The sequence below is a fragment of the Spinacia oleracea genome, chromosome 4, assembly GCF_020520425.1.
Source record: "Spinacia oleracea cultivar Varoflay chromosome 4, BTI_SOV_V1, whole genome shotgun sequence".
Lineage (NCBI taxonomy): Eukaryota > Viridiplantae > Streptophyta > Magnoliopsida > Caryophyllales > Amaranthaceae > Spinacia > Spinacia oleracea.
The window spans coordinates 44,930,722-44,955,367 of record NC_079490.1 but is presented as its reverse complement, the minus strand read 5'-3'; the positions used below and the strand labels follow the sequence as shown (position 1 = coordinate 44,955,367).

The window sequence follows — 24,646 nt, the reverse complement described above, 5'->3', positions numbered from 1 at the left end:
TGAACGGATCAAGTATTTAAGTAAATTAAATACTCCATTTATGAATGTTCGGAATCGACGGATCTCAGTTCCAGTGGGAGCTGAAATCGTCAAAAGGCAAAATATGAATACTCCAGAAATGATGATATTGTCGGAAACGGAAATATGGATCATAACGGAAATATAAATATTATCCAAGTCGTAGATGTTGCCGGAAACGAAAACATGGTACGTGTCGGAAAATATTACCGGAAATAGAAATATTGCCGGAATCGGAAATATTACCGGAAACGGAAATATTACCGGAATCGGAAATATTGTCGGAATCGGAAATAAATTTTCGGAATCGAAAATATTAAATATTTGTTCGAATCGGAAATAAATTCCGGAATCGGAAATATTAAATATTGTTCGAATAGGAAATGAATTCCGGAATCGGAAAACAAATCGGAAGCGCGACGTACGAAACGATCGACGAACGAGCTTGCTAGACGCAAGGCCCAGCACGAAGCCAGGCCCGCGCCTAGCAAAGCCCGACGCACAACAAGCAGCGAGCAGCCAAGCGCGCAAGCAGCGAGCTAGGCAGGCCTAGCCGCAAGCACGCAAGGCTAGGCTGAGCAGCAGCGCCCACGGATGGGCCGCGCACCACGCCCATGTGGGTGGTGCGTGTGTGTGTGCAATGCTACGTACGACCAAACTCCTTGGTCGTTTAGGATTGCTTGATTAATCGTTTTCCTAAATCTACAAGAATTAAATGTTTTCGTGTTTGATTAAACATTAAATTCTAAAGGATTAATTTAACTAGAATCCTAATTGATTTAGTTATTTGAATCCTGTTAGAAATCTAAGTCTGTTATTTCCACCATATAAATACTTGGTTCATAATCACAATTTATACATCACAATCAATAAGTATTCATATAGTTTAAGTTCAAGTACGAATTTAATAAATCGCCTAAATATATAATTAAGCTTTCGAATAAACATAAAACCTTAGATAATATTCTAGTTAATTGAATCTAAGGCGGATCTGAACATGATGTGGACTATCTACGGAGGGGAGACATTTGGAGTCCTAAACTTCTTCTTGTTCGGTTCGGGAGCAGCTAGGGAAGGCACGCATCACATGTATGTATCCTAAATTATGCTAATTGACTATGTGGCAATTAATTTGGATTCCTGGCTTTATGTTTTTTCCGCATGAAATATATGTTTTATATTTGTCATAACCTAACAGTGGTATCACGAGCCTCTAATTAATTCCATAATCAATGATAGTTAACATGGTTACATTTTATAAATTTGCAATGAATTAAAGGGGTGATTAATTTCGTTGTATGTAATTAATTGCAAATTCGTGCGATTATTTGATTATATGTTCGCAGGATTTTTCGGCAGTTTTGTCAATAATGGTCAGAATCGTATAATTTAATAGTGAATTTCGCATGTAAACAACGTTTTAAAATTTTGACAAAAATCAGAGATTTGTCGCCGAACCCAGAATTCCCAAATTCGAAGCCTAACTATGACTTTTCGGAGGTTTTAGTTTTTCGAACGCAAAATTTATAATTTTTATGATGTTAAATTAAAAATTTGCGAATCTTGTATGTAAATCTTGAATCTATGATTGACCTACTGTATATGTTTAACAATTTTAAAGCATAATCTTGTTAATTATACAACCTGATTCGTAATTGTAATTAATTTGTTGAAATTCGAATAATTTAGAATTTGTTTTGATTTTCATAATTAATTAGCAATTTAATTAGGATCCTATGATTAAAAACCACCATAAATTTTATAAAATTGAAAAGCTTTAAAATTTTATGACCTAGATTTGAATCCATGAAAATAAATATAATCGGAAATTAATTTGAATAATAAATTTTCGATTTTTACCCGAATTTAATGAAATTAATATGATTTATTAATTAGTCAATTAAATTAAAGTATAAAAATGATTAATTTTTATAAAACCGATCACCAATGTTGCACGCACGAAGCAATGGAAGCTAAGTGTTACCCTTAAGGGGTGTTGCATTATGCGGGCATGCGACGACGAGCAAGGGAGCTCGTCACCCATGCGGTACAAGGCAACGAGCAACGAGGCATGTGCGGCAGCCATAGGCTATGCCCTGTGTGCCGTGTAGGTGATCGAGCAAACAAGGGGCAATGATGCTACGTAGCGCCAGACACGAGGCAAGACAACAACATACGAGCAAGGGAGCTCGCATGCGCTGCGCATGCCACTGCCCAGCGCTGGAAGCCATCAGCGAGCAAGCGAGCAACCGCAAGGGCAGCGAGCACAGCCCGCAGCGATGGGCATCACTCGGCCACACTCATCGCAGGCCTGGGCGCTGCTTCGTGCACGCGGCCCATGGTGCTGCGGCTGTGTTGTGCTTTGGCAAGGCTTGGGCTTCAGACTAAGGCCTTGCCTTAGTACGTAAGGGCCGTTTTATTTAATTTTTCGGTTGAAAACGATTTTAATTAAATTTAAATTTGTAATTTAATTTTTTCACGGAATTTAATTTTGATTAATTTAATTATTATAAATTTATTTATACTAATTATTTTACTAAAATTAAAACCTTGATAAAATTTAAATTAATTAATTTTAATCAATTGAAAATAAAATTAAAGGATTTAAATATTATTTTATATGAGCTTTAAATTTTAATTAAATTTGTAAGTTTCCGGTTGGACTCGGAAATACAATTTTATGTTTAAAATTTGTAAAGCATGTAAATTTCTTGGTTTTAGTGGGAGCATTTTAGTCATTAAACCCTTGATTAGGTCTACATTCCTTTAAGGTTAAAACAACTCGATTAGAATTAATAAGGATTGAATAATTTGTAGATTATTGGAACCCTTGATTAATTGTTGCAAATATTTATGTGATGCATAATATCTTCTACTAACTTGCTATGTGGGCCATTCATTGATAAATGAATGGGTGAATGGTATATTATAAATGTACTGTTTTGCAGGTTATGGAAAGTGACTAGTATGACACAAATAGGATAGAAAATATGGTCTGCGTTCCATTAATTTGAATGTAAAATTGGTCTAATGCACCAAAGTTTTTAATTTTAAATATGGTCTGTGTACCATCAAAAAGTTGTAATTAGTTTCAATTATAGCTTATCCTATTTGAAGAAAATGGCGCCTCCCATGGTGAAATTCAAAACGGAGTTTCCAATCCATTTTCAAGACGGAGTTTGAAGTTGAAACTTCAAGATGAATTCGGGCCATACTAGATCAAATTTATATCTTGTGGATGCTTTAAGTTATTTAGCTTTAAATATGTCTTAATTATGCATGAGATTATGGCTTGATTATGTTGCATGATTAAGGATTTTAGTTCACTTAAAATCTAACCAACATAGTAAGAGCCTTAAGTTCCAAACTTTAAAAATTGAGTTAAAAGGTGCCATGCCAAAATAACACTTACTTGGATAACCTTTACAACAATCTTAGTAATAGTTTTCCGCCATAGCGAGGTGTTACTTATTGATCCTAAAGGGGTAAGGTACACAAATAATTGTGAGTACATGTTAGTTTTGGTGAAACTCAACGATATAAGTAAGGAGTCCTTTTATGTCTTGGCAAATAAGATAGGTTTACCTAATATGTTCTTAGACGTACCTATCAACCAAGAGTAGTTTCTAGACTATTAGCAAATGATTTGTTTACCTATAATATTTTAGAATTAAGTCTAAATACATAATGTGCTTAATTCTTCAATGATTTAAGGATCTTGGAATCATTTTATTCACACCTGCCGGAACACATAACTTAAATAAAATGCTAAATAAATATTGAATTATGCATGAATGCTAGAATTTAAGTTTATTAATAGATACTGTGAATGTTATTTACTTGTTTATTCTTTTCAATTGTAGTTTTAACTATCGCAAACAACAATTCATTCAACATCCGTTTAATTCTCGAAAAGGAGAAGTTGAGCGGGAAAAGCTTCCTTGACTGGCAAAGGAACTTGCAAATAGTTCTTATGCAGGAAGAAAAGGAGTATGTCCTGGAAGAGGCGATGCCCGAAGCCGCAGGCGAAGGGGTCACTCAGGTAGCCCTTAATCGTTGGATTGATGCCTACAAGGATGTAAAGTGTCTAATGCTTGCAACCATGAGTGCAGATCTACATAAAACGTTCATCAACTCAGATGCTTTCACGATCATCAGTGAGTTAAAGAACATGTTCCAAGATCTGGCTCGAGTCGAAAGATTCGAGACTCATAGACAAAATTTTGAGACTATAAGCTCAAGAAAGGCGAGCCCGTGAGTCCACATGTTCTCAAAATGATTGGACTCATTGAGAATACAGCAACTTTCCTGTAAGACGGCCTTACAGGCGCGTCCAGGAAAGACCTGATCCATTTGCCCACGCGCACAAGCTTTCACGCGCCTATAAATACAGAATTTCCTGTCTCTTTCCTCATTACTACCCTAATTCATTTCAGTTCTCCTCTCTCCTCTCTCTCCACAATATTCAATGCTTCATGCATTCATCTCTCCTCGCTGGAGACAACCACCTCAGCTTTAAGGTCCACCAGATTCCGAGGAGCTCCTCCTCGTCGTTCCTCTTCTCAAAACCCATAGAAAATCTGAAGGTGGAGGTGGGACGGTGGAGGTGCGATGGTGGAGGTGCGACGGTGGAGGTGCAACAGCTACATCGATCTCGCTGCCGATCTCTCTCCCTCCTCAAGCTCGCCGTTGATTTGGATTTTAATTTTAGGTTTTTGATTTTATGATTTTGATTTAGGTTTTTGATTTAGGGATTTTTTAATTTAGGTTTCTGATTTAGGTTATGAGCAAAAAGAAGAAAATGAATTATGAGGTGAAATTTGGTCATACAATTTTTTTTTTCGCAAATAATAATGAGATTTATTTACCAAGTAATCAGAGTATTAACAAACTCTGAAAACACCAACTGTCCAACAGACACAACAAATCACCTAGCTAACCAACACAAGCTAGCTAAAGTACACTGAGGCTACTACTGACATCTACACTCAACATTAAACATAATGTTGCTAACAACAGTTTTGACTGGATCAACATGATCCCTAAAGACCTTAGCATTTCTTTGCAACCAAATACAGTAAACAGACTCAATGAAAGCTATACTATACTTGCAAGCTTGCTTCTGTTTGCTTCTGCTTTTCTTCACTGCAATCTGAACCTCCTCATGCCAAGGCAACACAGTTCTATTCACACCTAAAGAAAGCAGAACCTGCTTCCAAATCTCCTGAGAATAAGAGCAAGAGAAGAAAAGGTGCTCCAAGCTTTCATTTTCCACCTGACACAGACCACAAGTACCATCAATACTCAGCTGCCATCTTATCAATCTGTCTTTTGTAGCTAGTCTGTTCTGCACTGCTAGCCACACAATGAAGGTACTATTTGGACTAGCATGGCTATTACAAATCAATCTCTTCCATCCCACCTGAGCTCCAACTGGATGAAGAAACTTATACATTTTCTGAATTCTGAATTTACCAGCTTGCACAAACTGATCCACTCCATTTGCCTGCAGAAATACTTCTCTATTATGCCAAATTTTCCTTAATGACCAAGTTAAACCATTAGGAATTGGCATAGTCCAGAAGTCTTTATGATGAATGTAATAAGCATGAATCCACCTCACCCAAAGCCTATCCTGCTTCAAAGCTAAAGCCCAACAGTGCTTCAAAACTGCTGCTTTATTCCACACAGTTAGATCTTTAAGATTCCACCCTCCACGACTCTTAGGGAAACACAATTGCTCCCAAGAGATAGAAGCTTTCCTAGAATCTACATCAGCACCAGTCCACAAGAAACATCTACAAATTCTCTGAATCTCCTTCATCGCCTTTTTAGGCATAACAAAAATCTGACACCAGTAGAGCTGGATACCAAAGAGTACAGATTTAACCAGTTGCAGCATACCTGCATAGGAAAGAAACTTAGAAGTCCAGCTCTTGATTCTAGCAACAGTTCTATCAATGAGAGGCTTGCAGTCTGTGAAGGAGAGCTTCCTAGTTGTAAGAGGGACACCCAAGTATCTGAATGGGAAAGATCCCTTAGGAACCCCAATTGAGCTAACAATATTGGAAGCAACATGATCAGAAACACCTGCCAAGTAAACTTCACTTTTGTGCAAATTAGCTTCCAAACCAGAAGCCAAGGAAAACTTGGTAAAAGCATCAAAAAGAGCTTTCACAGCACCCTCATCAGCTCTGGAGAACATCAACAAATCATCAGCAAACATCATATGGGTGAGATCCAACTTTTTGCATCTAGGGTGATAAGAGAAGTTAGTATCTTCAGCAAGAGCAGCAAGACACCTTGACAGATATTCCATACCCAAAGCAAACAAATAAGGAGAAATGGGATCACCTTGTCTCAACCCTTTCTTTGCAGGAATTGGTTTAGTGGGACAACCATTTATCACAATGGAATAAGAAACAGAATACAGACACTGCATCACCCAATTTACAAACTTCATAGGGAATCCAAGCTCTGACAGCATGGTTTTCAAGAAAGGCCACTCTAAGGAATCATAGGCTTTTTTCAGATCCACCTTAATCATACACCTAGGAGAAACATATTTTCTAGAATAGCACTTCACCAACTCACAAGCCAGCAAAATATTATCAGAAATGGATCTACCAGGGATGAAACCAGATTGAGAACAATTTACAACTGTACCAATAACACCTTGCATTCTAGCAGTAAGAATTTTGGAGATAATTTTGTAAACAACTGAGCAGCAAGCAATTGGCCTAAAATCCTTCACACAAGAAGCATTCTGAATCTTAGGAACCAAAGTAACTGAAGTGTTGTTCACTTGCTTTAACATCACTCCAGTTCTGAAAAACTCTCTTACTGCTTCATAAACATCAGCTTTCATAATCTCCCAAGCTTTAAGAAAGAACAAACTATTGAAACCATCAAGCCCAGGGGCTTTATTGATATCAATACCTTTGATAGCTGCATCAATTTCTGCATCTGAAATAGGAACCACCAACATTTCTGCATCAGCAGCAGAAAGCTGCTTCCCTTTCCTAACCACTCCAACATCCACACCCATCAAGGAGCTAGCTGCAGTACCAATCAACTTCTTATAAAAAGAGCTAACTTCTTCCTGAATTTCCTTAGTAGAGCTAAGCTTCTTCCCAGAATCATCATACAAAATATCAATGCTATTCCTAGCTATCCTCTCCTTCATTGCACTGAAAAAGAACTTAGAATTAGAATCTCCTACTTGCAACCACTGAATTCTTGCTTTCTGTCTATATGCACTCTCCTGAATATGCAAAAACTTCTTAAGAGTCTCACTACAATCCCTCTCACTCTGTTGCACATTGCTATCAGTAGGGCAAGAAGCTAACTGAATCTGAATTTGACCCAAATCAGCCCTTAACCCCTCAATTCTCTCATCAAGCTTAGCAAACTCTTTATGATGTAGCTCCTTCAATCCTTGCTTTACTGCTTTCAGCTTAGTCCAAACCTTGAACATGGCTCCACCCCTTGGACAGGACACATCCCATCCCTTTTTAACTACATCAAGAAACAGAACATGATCAGCCATATAGTTAAAAAAATTTAAAGGGTCTACTCCCTCCTCCCAGTTGAATATTGCAAGACATAACCAGAGGTGAGTGATCAGATATTCCTGGAGGCAAATAATCCACCACAGCATCAACAAACTTAGAATGCCACAATGCATTGGCAATGGCCCTATCTATTCTGGAACAAATTCTCAAGTTACCTTGCCCCTTATTGCTCCAAGAATAGTAACTCCCACAACTCTTAAGCTCAGCCAACCCTGCAGCATCCATACAACTATCAAAATCCTTAGTTTCCCCTTCTGTAACTGCATTGCCATTTACCCTATCAGCAGCTAATAAAACTGCATTGAAATCCCCCATGACAAGCCAAGGACAATTAACAGTACTACTGAAAGTAGTGATCTCTCTCCACATAGGTCTTCTAGTATCAACAGAGTGCAAACCATACACAGCTGAAAAGATAGTATCAAACAAGCCATTCTTAGTAGTAACATAACAGTGAACACAAAATTCAGTTTTTTGGATAAGCTGAACTGACACCAATGCATGCTTCCAACCAATCCATATCCTTCCCCTAGGAGAGTGCTCATAATTCATAATCCACTGCCACCCAACCCCTATTTTCTTCTGGATTTTACAACTATTCTTCTCTTGAACTTTAGTTTCTAACAAAGCTACAACACTAATGTTATTACTAGCTAAAAACTTCTTTATTTCAACTACTTTAATGGGATCATTCAATCCCCTCACATTCCAGGTACTAATGTTCATGGTGGATCAATTGGGAATTCCACTCCCTCACTACCAGCAACCAATTCCTCCCCATTCAAATGGACCTCAGCAAGCCCCACAGTCTGAGCTGGAGTTCTAATATCTCTTCTTCTCCTTGAAACAACTCTCCACCCTTCATCAAGCACTGGAGCAATTGGAGTAAAAGGCTTATCATAAACAGATAACTCTCCATTCTCCCCATCATCCTCTTGTACAGCATCATTAGCAGTCAACTCATCAGTAGTTTTTGGTTCAACAGTTGGTTGCACTGCTTTAGGTTTCCACACCTTCACAACCTTCTTTCTCTGAACATCAGCTGGCCTAAATCTTGTGGTATTAACTCTTGTCTCAGTACAGTCATGCCCCACAATCTTACACTTCTGGCAATAAGGTGGTAGCCATTCAAACTCAACCACCTGTTTAACAATGTTACCCATAGGGTCCTGAATCTGCACAGATTTAGGCAAGTCACCAGTTACATCCACCTCAATGAGAATTCGAGCAAATGAAATTCTTTGCTGTTTAGTAGTACATTCATCAGCATATAGAGGATCTCCAAGCAAACTCCCTATTCTGCTCAATGAATCACCCCCCCAACAGCTCAGTGGTAAGTTAGGCAACCTAACCCACACTGGAACTACCCTCAATATTTCCTCCTGGAAATTAAAACTTGTTGTCCAAGGTTTAACAATCATAGGTTTGCCAAAGAACATATGAGGGCCAGCCACCAGAACTGATTCCTTATCCTTCTTTGACTGGAATCTAATTACAAAATAGCCCTCATCATGGAGGAAAATCTGAGGTTTACCAACTTGGTGCCATTCTTTTGCAATGAATCTCAAAATAGCCCCAATCGAAGGTTTTTCCCCAACTACATACATGACAACTGCATTTCCCCATAGATCATTCATTTTTTGTATCTCATGCTTATCAAGTACAGCTATGGGTTTACCATCACAGACTGTGGGAGCAATAAAATTCAACGCAAAACCTTTAGAAGGGAGTGAACTACCTTTGAATAGACTCACCCATGGTTTTGGTTCCATATCCAGTCGCCGTTGAGCTGGCTGCGCACCATTCATCTCACACTCTGTTTCTGTACGGACATCCTCTGTTTTCTGGGCTGGATCTACACCTGGGTTCTCCTTCATCACACTCTGATGGTGCATCTCCTTGAGTGCAGCATTAACACTTCTCACCAGGAGGTCCACCCTATCCTTTCCCACCACCATTCGATGGCTATCTTCGTAAAACTCTTCCAGAGCTTCAACCAGCGATGGCGGTCGATTTACATCAGTGCGCACTGACTGCGACCAACCAGCCGAGTCCTGGTAAGCTTGAAAGTTGTCTAGACGGTCCATCGACGGCAGCATATGGTCAGAATGAGGCAGCATAACTGGTGTCACCAGACCCGCACTAACCCGAGGTTCATCAGGAATGGGTATTATTTTATGAGTTGGTTCTGGTTCTTAGGCCTCGAAACTTCTTGATGAAGAAGAGAAGAGGCTTCCTCATTAACTTGAGCAATCTCAAGCTTCTGCGTTTTCTTCTTCCTCGCCATTTTCAAGATTGGCGCACGTTAGTAAGTGAACCTTAACGTACACCACACCATGAGAGAGAAGAGAGAAGAAGTTCCTTGGTGGCAATTAGTTTTGGTCATACAATTAACATGCCAGCAGTAGTGTTTTCTCTACTAGGAGAAGGAATTTATTTTGACTTCTGTGTCACTAAGATTACCAGTAGTATTTTCTCTACTGAATCTGTTGCGCTAGGTTGACAAGGTGCTCCTTCCTAACTCCATCTTTGGAACCAACAAGCGACATTTCTTAAGCAATCATATTTTGGATCTTGATGTTGAAGGAAGACCAAAGATGTAAACACACATTATTGGTGGGCCACTTTAGGACTTTAGGTGAATAGGTGTTCTTTTGTTTTCATCAACTTTGGTGGTAGAAACATTTATGCTAATACATGCAGACAAATATACTTGGAGTCTTAAACATGTGACATCAAAAAATAGCAGTTGCTTAACTAATTAATTCTATTATTTAACTAATTGGTTTTATTACTTAACTAATTGAATTTTATGTTTAACTAATTGAATTAATTGGTTCAATTGTTTAACTAATTGATTATATTACTTAACTAATTAGTTTCATTACTTAACTAATTGAATTTTATGCTTAACTAATTGAACTAATTGATTCAATTGCTTTAACTAATTCGTTCCATTACTTAACTAATTTATTCCAACGCTTAACTATTTGGTTTCATTGATTAACTAATTAAATATAATGCTTAACTAATTAAATTTCAGGCTTAACAAATATTTTCTTTATATTTGTAAACTTATTAGTTTCAATTTTTAACTAATTGTTTCCATCGCTTAACTAATTGAATTCAGGTTTAACAAATACTTTTTTATATATGTAAACTTATTCCTTCTATTGCTTGACTAATTAGTTCAAGTGCTTAACTAATTAGTTACAGAACTTAACTAATTAGTTTTGCTTAACTAATTGGTTGCATTGCTTAACTAATTAGTTTTATTGCTTAAATAATTGGTTTCATTGCTTTAACTAAATCGTTTCATTGCTTAACTAATTGGTTTCATTGCTTAACTAATTGGATTTCAAACTTAACTAATTGGTTCGATTGCTTAACTAATTGAATTACAGGCTTAACTAATTGGTTCTTTGCTTTAACTAAATCGTTCAATTGCTTAACTAATTGGTTTCATTGCTTAACTAATAGGTCACATTACTTGACTTATTGAATTTCATGTTTAACTAATTAGTTTCGTGCTTAACTAATTGGTTTCATTGCTTCACTAATTAGTTCCATTTCTTAACTAATTGGTTTCATTGATTAACTAATTGAATTTCAAACTTAACTAATTGGTTCAATGGCTTAACTAATTGAATTTCAGGCTTAACTAATTGGTATCATTGCTTAACTAATAGGTTACATTACTTGACTAATTGAATTTCAGGTTTAACTAATTAGTTCTAGTGCTTAACTAATTGGTTTCATTGATTCACTAATTAGTTCCATTGCTTAACTAAGTGGTTCTGTTGCTTGACTAATTGAATTTCAAGCTCAACTAATTGAATTTTCGGCTTAATAAATACTTTCTTTATATCTGCGAACTTATTAATTTAATCGCTTAACTAATTAGTCTCAATGCTTAAATAATTGTCTTGGATGCTTCACTAATTTATTACATTGGTTAACTAATTGAATTTCATGTTAAACTAAAACAATTTCACGAAATCATAACTAAAACTCAAAAAATCTTAACTAAAATCCAAAAATTTAATCTTAACTAAAAAGAATTTATTCATAACTAAATGCAACAAATGTGTGACTAAAATGAATTCATTCTTAACTAAAACTTATTTAATCATGACTAAAATAAATGAAACAAAATTGTTACAATACAGATTTGGATATTAATTGCATTTCTTTGCAATTTTAAAATACAAATTATTACTAAACCATTTTTTTTATTAACTAAATATAACCAAACTATGACTAAACCAAATTTGTTACGACTTGCGAGGCCTCTGCAACATTGTTCCTTTGCATTGCTGCCACCGCCACCGCCACAGCCGCAACCAGGGAATCAGAGCCACCAACACAACAACCACAACATTTGTTCCACCACAGCAAAAGGAACTCATTCAACCAGCACCAACATATTGAGAATATTTCCAAGTCTGAGGTATGTCAAAGTAGAAAGAAGGAGAACCAGAGCACATAACATCAAACAATGGCGGATCTCAATCTTCACGTCGGCGCTTCTTCTTCCTCTCCTTCATCTCTAGTTTCTCGCCGGCGATCTGTTTCTTTTCTTCGCGACATGTTTTTTTTGCTGGAACCCTAATTTCTCGCCGGAATTTAATAAAAAGAATCAAAAAACAAAAACCGAAAATCAAAAATCAAAATCCAAAAAAAACTCAATCCAAAAATCAAATGATCAATTAAACATGAATGCAATAAATCAAATGATCAATTAAACCCTAACAATTAAACAAAAGAACAAAAAATCAGCCAATAAGTCGCACCTTGGGAGTTTTCTCATAGAGATCACAGGCAGATCTAAGTTGAGCTTCGTGTCACCGATCTTCCACTCGTTCGCGTCCACAACCATCACAACGACAAACAACATTCCACCACCACAAGCCACCGCCGAGCTTCAACGGTTCCATGTCAGGCGTCGAGTTTGAGGATACAGAGGGAGGCAGAGGTTTCGTGGATGGAGAGAGACCGCCGCCGCATCTTCACCTTCGTAGCCACCTTCGCCAACTCCGTTGTAGCTTTGATGCCGGCGAAAATGGGAGAGAGACTTTGAGGAGAGAGAGGAGGCAGAGATATTTTGAGGAGAGAAAATGGATTAGATTTTGAATTTGGGCGAAAAACTTACTGTTATACGACCCGCGAATTATAACTTGTGATCCAGACCCGAGTGTATTGACCCGCGAAATTAGAAGCCCAATCCAATTATAAGGTGGTCTTTCTTGTAAGACCGCCTTATACAAAAGTTTGTATTGAGAATATGAGTCGGCTGGATCAGCAATTCTCTCAGGAAATGGCATAGACACCATCCTCCATTCTCTTCATAGTGGGTATGATCAGTTCAAGCTGAACTACAGTATGAATAGTCTGGACAAAACGCTCACTGAGCTTCACGGTATGCTGAAGACCACTGAAAAGACGCTCAAAAGTGATAAGCAAGATGTGCTTATGGTGCGTGGGGGCAAGTTCAAGAAATCTGGTAAGAAGAGGAATGCTAAGAAAGGTGGCAAGAAGGCCAGCCCAACTAAACAAGCTGGCAGCACCAAGTCTGAAAAGAAGAACAACCCACTTATGAATCTGAATGCTTCTACTGCAAGAAGAAGGGGCATTGGAAGATAGATTGCTTGAAGCTTAAGGAAGATCAGAAGAACGGAACGGTCGTTCCATCTTTAGGTATTTTTGTTATAGACTGTATGTAATACCACGAATTTTCGGGTACTTTGATAAAATATTTTAGTATTAAGTTTATTTTGTGATATTATTTAAATTAAATTTTTGATTTTCAAGAAAGAAATTTAAAAATCTTATTTTTGGGTTTTAGTAATTTAACTTTCTTAAATTAAATTATTTTAATCAACCCTAAATAGCCTAACCTATAAATTTCCTCCAAACCCAAAAATGTCATGACAAAAACTCTACTACTACTACAGAAACCCTAGCCTCCCTCTTTGTCTTCTGCCGTTGTTACCGTTTCATCAACCTCAATTTCCTTCTCTCCATAGGTAATGGGTACTACTTTAAATCTTTATAATTTTGAGTATGAATTATGATAGTTAACTCAAGTGGCTTTAGTATATTTAATTTCCTGCCTATTCTATTCGATTGATCGTAAAAGAAAAAAAAGGATACAGTATCATCTTCTTCTTTTTATTTTTAAAGCAAACCATGATTTACTTTTCCATTCCCTTTTAGTCTCCATTCTAAAGAAGGGGATTGTAGAACATTTATACTTCTAAGTTCTAACATCGCGACTAATTGTTCCTATTACTAGTTTAACCTATTAACTTTGGTTCATTTATCTGTTATTCGTAGACGGGAATACTTTAGGAATTGTAATACTCAAAGAGGTTGCCGGTTTAATGTACGAGCGCTTAAGGTAATTTTCAATGTTCATCATCTGTAGGTCCCGTCAAGGAAAAATATTTTGGATATGTTTATGTGTTATTATGTGTTCGGTAGATAAAGTGTTATATACATGAGTTATGTAATTTGAAATTAGAAGCCTGTCTTGTTCAAAGTGGTATTATTTTGAAAGTGATATTTGAATTCTATAATTAGTTTATGAAAATGTCTATGATACTTGTTGTACAATGAGTAGAATTGTCGGTTAAGCTGGACGCATCTCGTGAACATTGGGGTTGTAAATTAATAGAGCATTATGAGCTCTTTGATGTAAGAAGTGTAAATGGATTAAACTAAATGTCCTAGGCATATCTTAATGGACTTGTTGCGTTTTGGTTTCCTTTCTGTGACTATTATGTCTTTGTATTATGTGCTTGAACCTTATTAAAATATTAATTACGTAAAGTGTAATCTCAGAGGGAAAAGCCCGTAAGGGTTAGGAACAGGTTGCCCTTCTAGATGTTGTTCTATCGGTGCACTTTAGTGGAGACCCGGTAGGCTTCTAGTAGGTTTCTATTATTCTGTATTAAACTTTCTGCTTAGTCTTCCTCCTAATTCTATTGGTGCGCGGTCGCGGAGACCCATAGTCAATTAGTGAGGGGTGTGCACACTAGGGACATTCTGTACTCATCTTCCTTTAGCCATTCTCAAAGGTTACGCGCGACCCTTAGCGTTCTCTTTCCCTCACTTAATTAGTATTGATCTTTATGTGATAAGTTTATAATGAGGTTATTAAATTGATACTTGTTTGTTTATATATTTATTTTATATGCTCAAAATGTTTTCAAACTAAAATTATTTATTTTACGGGATAGAGTTGGAATTACTCAATTTATCTGATTTTTGGGAGTTCGTCTCTTTTGTCTCTTTTTTATTTATTTTTGCAGGTTGGTAAAGGTACTTGGCTACGAGTGAGGAGACGATTAGAATAATCACTTAGTCAAGAGACAAATTTCTATTTCAGTATAAGTTAGATTTTGTTTAGTTATGGGATTGGTTGTAATATTTTATGGGCCACCTTTTAGACCACTTAGTTAATTTTTTTACTTTAATGGTTTTAAATTGTTTTGTTGCTTTGCATTTATTTTCCATGGAGAATAAATGTAGCAGTGACACTCCCAAGGTTTGGACGGTGATTTTATGAAATAAAAACAGGGTTTTTGATTATATAAAATGTCCAAATTTTGGGGGTGTTACACTGTATACTTGCAAATTCAACTTCTTGGGTATTAGATATATAGGTTGTGGCTCACACTTATGTTCCAATTCACAGGGACTAAGAAGAATTAGAAGATTAAGCAAGGGTGAAGTCGACCTACGAGTGGGAAATGGAGCAAGGATTGCTGCATTAGCTGTAGGAACTTATTATTTGTTGTTGCCCTATGGGCTAGTTTTGGAACTGGAAGAATGTTTCCATGTTCCAAGTCTTACTAAAAACATCATTTATGTTTCTTGCTTAGATGCTAAGGGATTTTCCTTTTTAATAAAAGATAATAGTTGCTCGTTTTATTTTAAAGAGATGTTTTATGGATCTGCTAGATTAGTCAATGGACTTTATTTACTAGATCACGGCAAACAAGTTTATAACATAAATACCAAAAAGGCCAAAAAGAATGATTCAGATCTCACCTATCTGTGGCATTGTCGATTAGGCCATATTAACATGAAGCGCATAGAAAGACTTCAAAAGGAAGGAATTCTAGAACCATTTAACTTAGAGGATTATGGTAAGTGTGAATCATGCTTACTTGGCAAAATGACAAAGCAACATTTCTCTAAAGTTGGATAAAGTGCAACTGAACTATTGGGTTTAATCCATACAGATGTATGTGGACCAATGAGTACAAATGCTAGGGTGGTTTCAGCTACTTTATCACTTTCACTGATGACTTCAGTAGATATGGTTATGTCTACCAAATGAAGCATAAGTCTGAATCCTTTGACAAATTCAAGGAATTTCAGAGTGAAGTAGAGAATCAGTTAGGCAAGAAGATTAAGGCATTGCGGTCTGATAGAGGCGGTGAATATCTGAGCTATGAATTTGATGACCATCTGAAAGAATGTGAAATTCTATCAGAATTGACTCCTCCCAGGACACCTCAATGGAACGGTGTGTCAGAACGGAGGAACAGGACCTTGCTAGACATGGTTAGATCAATGATGGGTCAGGCCGGACTTCCAATAGAATTTTAGGGACATGCACTAAACACAATTGCACTCACACTAAATAGAGCTCCGTCTAAAGCTGTCGAAAAGACTCCATATGAGTTATGGTTTGGAAAGCCTCCAAATGTGTCTTTTCTTAAGATTTGGGGTTGTGAAGTATACGTCAAACGATTAATTTCAGACAAACTTCAACCAAAATCTGACAAATGTATCCTTGTGGGCTATCCAAAGGAAACAAAGGGGTATTACTTCTACAATACATATGAGAACAAGGTGTTTGTTGCTCGAGATGGTATCTTTTTGGAAAGAGATTACATTTCCAAAATGACAAGTGGGAGTAAAGTAGACCTCGAATAAATTCGAGTCGAACAACAAACTCTAGAGAATTCTCAAGATGACATTCAAGTTGAAACTTAGAGATCTTTAGAAGTATCTGGTGTTAGGTTATGATACATATGACAATTCATAAATCATGCGGAAAAACCATAAAGCCAGGAAAGCATATTATTTACACATAATCATTTAGCATAGAATAGATGCATACATGTTGTAGCGTGCCTTCCCTAGCTGCGCCCGAACCGAACAAGAACAAGAACAAGTCTTTAGGACTCCAAATGTCGTCCCTCCGTAGATAGTCCACAGTACGTCCGGATCCGCCTCAAGTTAGACCAACTAGAATCGCCCTTAAGGTGCTTAGGATTTTCGGCTCTTATTGCAAGTGTATGGCTGATTTATATTTCAAAAACTTACCCTTTGAATATTTCAATCGTCCCTGCAAATAATGACCCTAGACCCTTATTTATAGAGGTATGGAAAAGGAACTGGAATCCTATTAGGATACTAATTAGTTAAACTAGAATCCTAGTAGGACTCTAACTAATTAATTTTATCCTTTTAGGATTAGGAATTTAATCATCAAACAAATCCTATAAAATTTAGGTTTCGTATGTGAACACAAACTCTACACGAGCATGACCCACGAGCGTGTAGGCCATGCCCGCGCACAGCCCACACGACCGCTCGGCCCACGCGAGCCGCAAGCCCACGCTCGCAGCAGCACAGCTCGCAGCCCATTGTTGTGCGCGCTGCCATGGCCTGCTGGGCCTGGCCTTGCGCTGGGCCTGGCGTGGCCTTGGCTGTTCGTGTGGCGCGCTTGGCTTGCTGGGCGATGGCCTGGCTTCGTGCTGGGCCCTCGTCCGGCAGGCCTCGTCCGATGCTTATTCGTACGATACGCTTCCGATTAAATTCCCGGTTCCGGAATTCATTTCCGATACGAACAATATTTAATATTTCCGATTCCGGAATTAAATTCTGTTTCGAACAAATATTTAATATTTCCGTTTCCGGAATTATTTTCCGATTCCGATAATATTTCCGATTCTGACAATATTTCCGTTTCCGGCAATATTTCCGATTCCGGCAATATTTCCATTTCCAATAATATTTTCCGATACGTACCATGTTTCCGTTTCCGGCAACATCTACGATTTGGATAATATTTATATTTCCGATACGATCCATATTTCCGTTTCCGGCAATATCATCGTTTCCGGAGTATTCATTTCTTGCTTGTGACGATCTCAGCTCCCACTGAAACCAAGATCCTTCGATTCCGAATATCCATAGATAGAGTATTTAATGTCATTAAATACTTGATCCGTTTACGTACTATTTGTGTGACCCTACGGGTTCAGTCAAGAGTAAGCTGTGGATTAATATCATTAATTCCACTTGAACTGAAGCGGCCTCTAGCTAGGCATTCAGCTCACTTGATCTCACTGAATTATTAACTTGTTAATTAATACTGAACCGCACTTATTAGACTTAACATAGAATGCATACTTGGACCAAGGGCATTATTTCCTTTAGTCTCCCACTTGTCCTTAGGGACAAGTGTGCATTTCCTAATTCCTTTGTCGCTCGATGCTTGCTCTTTAACATAAGGTAAGAGTTGTCATCCTTATTATGTCCAGAGGTGTTTCTCGGTTTCAGAGTTCAACGGATCAAATAAACAGATAATCATAGCCTATGATTCATCCGAGCACGGCCATGCATTTCACAGTTTCTAGCTCTCCGAGTGGCCTTGTACAACTTTTAAGCATCTCATCCCGATTTATGGGAGGACAATCCCAATCTTGCGATCTTGAGATTAGACTTCGTTTGATAGGTGATTACCTGAGCGTTGCCTTTATAGCCTCCTTTTACGGTGCGACGGTTGGTCAACGTCAAAGCAACCAGTTCTCAAACAAGTAATCTCAGATCACTCATGTATTGAGGATTTAGTGTCTAATAAATTTAATGAAATTTACTTATGACAGATTTTCATCTCTTACAGTAAAGTTTCATAGGTCTGTCCGATACTAGTCTTCCCAAAGTAAGTATCTATGCAAATGATTATGACATTTCCATGTCCACATAGTTCAAGAAACAGAACTACTAGTCATCTTGCATTCTAGTCGTCTAACGTTTTCTATGCGTCCAATTTTATAGAAAACTCCGACCAGGGACCATTCTCAACCTTTGACATTCAAGTTCACTTGATAGACATTTCTTAGTCACAGGACTGGTCCTGACAGTCTATCTTAAATATATCGTTAAATTGAAGGGACTCATCATTTAATACTAAACCAAGATTAAATGGAATATGAAAATACATTTCATATATGATAAATGTTCAACCCCAATGTTTTACAACCATGGGCCTCAAACCCATCTTTAAAACAGTTCATGGAATTCAAAGCTATGCTTGATTTCCAGTGCTACAATGTGAGTGTTGCTTCTCACTTGTTGCATAGGTTTAGTTATCATGCTTTGCCAATCTTAATATCCTTTTCATCGAATGTCTTTTCGAGATAGGATGATAAGATCTTTTGAGTGTGTTTAGTTTGTGATCTATTCTTTCTAGCTACAAGAGTGGTTCTACGCATTTTTCAATGAAGAACCATCAAGCCAGCAGACATGTGATCTACCCAAGTTCAGTGAAGAACTCTTTAACATAAACAACCCTGTTTTATTGCTTCTTAGGCAATAAGTACTTTTACTTCAACTTTATAGGTTGCTAGTGATGCTTTGTTTGGAATTACTTATCCAAGCAGTTCACAGATATGTGGAATACTTTCCAACTGTATCTTAGAACATAGAAATTAATATTTTAATATCCCACGCAACAACTCATGGTCTCCAATCCATGTTGCCATTTCAAAACACGATGCTCTATAGCTCGTCCTTATCAATGGTTAACTCCTAAGGGTCTTGCTTGATCCTTTGCCAGTGTTTATGCGTGTAGCATCAATATTTAGCATATCTTTATTTCCTTGAATCAAGAACTTATTCCTATGTGCCTTTTCAAGTACCATAAGTATTCTTGATCTCAATCTAGTTGATCTTCACTTAGATCAATAGAGATTGGTATATGTTCGTTATGCCTAAAGCCATACGATACGTTTTGGCGATCCTCAGATTATATCATACATGATAAATTCTTTTGCAGAATAATTCTCAATTGAATTCTATTCATGTAACTTTGGCTCATCTAGTTTCAGTAGATACTAAATCCAGCTAAATTCTTTGACATATAATATAGGTTAAGAATCTTACTTAGATTCTTTGATGTTTAACTTAGTAAATGCTTATACATAGTTCAAACATCCTTTACTTAGATTTATTCATATGGGTCGAATATCTCCAATGGAGTCTTTCGTGTTTGATTTAGTAAATGCCATCACTTAATCCAAAACAATATCATAAGATCTTTGTAAATAGATCTTAATACCCAGTATGTACTAAGTTTCGCCATGGTCCATCATTGATGAATAATTTCAAATCTAAGTCATTAGCATTTGAATGTTATTTCACAATAGAGAGATATGTGTGATACACATAGGACCAATTAAGTTTTACGTACTCCCACTAAACTTCTTATATATCTATAAGAATCATGTACATTTTATGAAACTAAAATACTTATTAGCTTCACTAAAATACATTTCTAATTCCCAATTGCTTGCTTAAATCTGTACTTAGATTTCATAAGCTAGCTTTCTTTTTCAAGCATTTATTTGGATCCACAAATCCTATGACATACCATGTACATAGTTTATTCCATCATTTTATTGAGGAATTGTTTTGTCATCCAATTGCCATATGTACCAATATGCAATCATTGCTTGATTTATAGACTTGAGCATTACGATTATGCATGAGGTTTCAACACAATCCATGCCGTGAATTTGCTTGTAACCTTTAGCAACTAATCTAGCTTTGTGTGTGAACACAATTTCATGTTTGATGGTTTTTATCCTTAAAAAAAACTTGCAACCAATAGGTGTGAAACTATTCTTGCAAATCAACAAAATTTCAATTTTGTCATCAAAGCATTGAGTATGTTTTATGGCCTCTAACCATTAAAACATTTGAGTCTATATATGGCCTCTAACCATTTTAGGGAATCTGGGTTTCGTCATAGCTTTCTTACAGGTCACAAACTCATTAATAGTTTGACTGCAAGTTGTAGGTTTCTTTACTATCTAATAGAAGAATTGCATAGCTTCAGTGACCTGAACTCCATGTTTCTTCACTATCTAATAGAAGAATCTCATAGTTTCAGTGACTTGAACTCTATGCCTACTTGGGTATAGAACATCAAACAATAGAATATCAATAGCTACTTGAAAGTTCTTTGAATATTCTGTTCTCCTTGAAGCACTTGTAAAGTCTTCTAAGAGATGTCTTATTCTTTAAATCCACTTCTAAAGTCCTTAAAGAATACATGTTCGGGTTTTCTAAAGAACTTCGAAAAGCCTCCTGAATGTCCGTTATGTTTGTTGTTCGCCTCGAAGACTTTCGAGGTCTATTTTCTCCCACTTGTCATTTTGGAAACGAATCTCCAAAAGGACATTATTTCGAGCAAACAAACATTATGTTCTCAAAAATTCGTGGTAGAAACAATACCCTTGTGTCTCATTTGAATAAATCACAATGAAACATATATCTATACTTGGGCCTTAGTTTGTCGAATGACAAACACTAAGCTCCCACTGAGTTTTGCAACTCTCTAGATATATTTTATGAAAAGTTATTCTGAAATTACTTTTCAATAGCTTTGACGAATTTGGTTTAGTTTGGTGGTAGTTGAGAATTTTGTTTTAGAAATTATAGGAAAAGTCTTTATGATTCATCATTGATCGAATCAAGTACTAATTGACTTCGATTACTCTAACTAAGATATGCCATATCTTATGGACCTAGATTGTGAAATTACAACACACAATCATTGATGATCATATTTGGTCTCAAGTAATCATCAACATGATCTAACCTAGATCTTTATGATTTCTTGCCAAGTGGATTTTATACTTCTGAATCTTTGAACTAGCCAAACAGATTCAACTTATATCACATTTGAGTAAATAAACCTATATTCACTCAAATGTGAAATAATAAAGTCATAAAATCTTTCTTTAGCTTTGAACTCTATTGTCTAGGCGTTCTAACAATAGTTCATATCTTTTGTTACTTTCAACAAGTAAGACTAGTTGTCTTAAATTGATCTAGAAATCAATCAACTTTCAAAAGTCCATCAAAATAGAGCTTTTGAATTTTAACTTGTTGACATGGTCTAAGCAACAATGCCAAAGATTAGTGGAACTCAAATCAAGAGATTGATTTTAACCTAGTAAAGTTCTTATTGTTAAAGAGTTGTTTGTTTTAATCAAGCATATTGACTCAACTCGTAATTGACCATTTCATTCAAATAAACAAACAAACATTGTTTTTGTTTTTCTTGAATGTGAGTCTTTCTGTGTTTGAAAACAGAAATTTAGGTATGCTGATTATGGAATAAAATAGCCATTAAGTTCCAGCCTTTGAAAGGACTTAAAACAAACTAGATGACCCTACAACTAATGTAGCATTGCCATGCTTCATTTCCCACTTGTAGGTCATTAGTGTAGCCTAGCTTCCATTGTTTGAGTTATTACCGAAGTAAGAACCTCAAGCGGTATATGATACCAAGGAAGTTTGATTGCTAGGTCACTTCTCTTTAAACATAAACTTATAGGTAGAAACAGAATCGTATATACCTTTCATTTGTTCCTTGTTTTCCTATTTCTTGTACCATTTCTTATAGTCTTAAGAATTGAATTCTTTAGTGTTGACTTTTATACTTTGTTAGACATGTCACTCCAACAAGGTTCTTACCATTTAATTTATGTTGAATATTTTGTTTCAACTAGATGATCTTACCAGAAGCTTGTAAAGTTCTCTAAGCATCGATCTATTCGAATGTCTAGGGACTAGACTCATTCGAGAATTAAATGGACAAAGATATTAGGTTGTTAACCATTGGTAAGGCTGAGCGTTTAAACTCAATGCTTTGTGATCTCAAAACTACATTGTAATTTGAATTCACAAGCACCAATTGGTTTGCCATTCGATTTTGATATTCGAAAACAACCATAAAAGTCGCTAAAAGAAACGTACATTTTAAATTGCTCATTTTCTCTCATTTCTGTGAATCGTTCTTGGATTCACTACCAATCGAGGAAATTTACTGTTACCTTTCTAAAAGGATTTACTACAGTGCAAGATATTTAATTATAAGCAATAATTAAAACATACATTGAAGCATGCAAAGTCTAAACATTTATCATGAATAATAACTTGAAAATTAATGCAATCATGCAATTTAAACAAGTCATTAGCATTTTATTCGAATTATGTGTTCCGGCAGGTGTGAATAAAATGATTCCAAGACCCTAAAACCATTGAAGAATTAAGCACAGTTTGTCGACTCAATTCTAAAACATCTTAGGTAAGCAAAAGCCTTTTTCTAATAGTCTAGAAACTATTCTTGGTTGATAGGTACGTCTAAGAACTTATTAGGTAAACCTATCGATTTTGCCACGACATAAAAGGACTCCTTACTTATATCGTTGAGTTTCACCAAAACTAACATGTACTCACAATTATTTGTGTACCTTGCCCCTTTTGGACCAATAAGTAACACCTCGCTGAGCGAAAACTATTACTAGATTGATGTAAAGGATATCCAAGCAAGTGTATATTTTGGCATGGCACCTTATAACTCAATTTTTAAGTTTGGAACTTAAGGCTCTTACTATGTTGGTTAGATTTTAAGTGAACTAAAATCCTTAATCATGCAACATAATCAAGCTTTGATCTCATGCATATTTAAGACATATTTAAAAGAAATAAATAACTTAAAACATGCATAAGATAAATGTGATCTAGTATGGCCCGACTTCATCTTGAAGCTTTAACTTCAAAGTCCGTCTTGAAAATCTCCGTGGGAGGCACCATTTTCTTCAAATAGAATAAGCTATAATTAAAACTAATTACAACTATTTGATGGTACGCAGACCATATTTGAATTGAAAAACAACTTTGGTACTTTAGACCAATTACATTCAAATTAATGGTACGCAGACCATATTTTCTATCCTATTTGGGCCATACTAGTCACTTCATAACCTGCAAAACAGTACATATACAATATATACCATTCACCCATTCATTATCATGAATGGCCCACATGGCTGGTTAGTAAAACACATTATGCATCACATAAACATTTGCAGCAATTAATCAAGGGCACCAATAATCTACAAATTATTCAGTCCTTGTTAATTCTAATCAAGTTGTTTTAACCTTAAGGATTTGTAGACCTAATCAAGAGTATATGACTAAAAGGGCTCCCACTTAAACCAATAAATTCATATGCTTTACTAATTTTAAACATAAAAATGTATTTCTAGTCTAACCGGAAACATACAAATTTAATTAAAATTTAAAGCTCATATAAATTTATAATTTAATCCAAAAAATTTAATTTAATTTCAGTCGTATTTAAATTAATTCATGATTTTAATTTTAGTAAAATAATTAGAATAAATAAAATTTATTATAATTACAATATTCAAAATTAAAATCCAAGAAAATAATTTAAATTATTAATTTTAAAATTAATTAAAATTACGTAAACTGAAAATTTCAAATTAAAATTTCAAAACGATCTAATCGCAACGCAACAATCCCACGCAACGCACGCCCATGGGCCACACGCACACAACCATAGCTGGCCATGTGCGCGCAGCCCATGCGCTGCGTCGCATCGCTGCTGCTCCCCATCGCAAGGCGCGCGCCAGCGCTCGTCGCAACAAGCATGCTGCTGACCATCGCTGGGCGCAGCGCTCGTCGCAACGAGCACGCTGCTCTCCATCGCCGGGCGCAGCGCTCGTCGCACGTCGCAACAAGCACGCTGCACGCCATCGCTGGGCGCAGCGCTCGTCGCATGCACACTTGCGCTCGCTGCGCGCGAGGCTCCGCATGCTTGCGCGAGGCAGTGCGCGCTGTGGCGCAGCACGTTTGCTGCCCACACGCGACTGCTCGTGCCTTGCTCTCGCCCTTGCCCATGCGCCCATTGCTCACAGCCCACGATACAA

The 24,646-nt window shown here is 36.6% G+C and overlaps 2 long non-coding RNA genes across 2 annotated transcripts; one reads left to right on the top strand and one right to left on the bottom strand.

Moving 5' to 3' along the window:
• Positions 1–11,669: 11,669 nt before the first annotated feature.
• On the bottom strand, positions 11,670–12,761 carry LOC130459230 (uncharacterized). The gene is made up of 2 exons (XR_008918474.1): positions 12,386–12,761; positions 11,670–12,200 (listed from the first exon to the last, which is right to left on the bottom strand). It is a non-coding gene; the product is annotated as an uncharacterized lncRNA (long non-coding RNA).
• A 748-nt stretch (positions 12,762–13,509) lies between these two features.
• On the top strand, positions 13,510–15,551 carry LOC110784034 (uncharacterized). The gene is made up of 3 exons (XR_002532233.2): positions 13,510–13,618; positions 13,929–13,992; positions 14,906–15,551. It is a non-coding gene; the product is annotated as an uncharacterized lncRNA (long non-coding RNA).
• Positions 15,552–24,646: the final 9,095 nt, after the last annotated feature.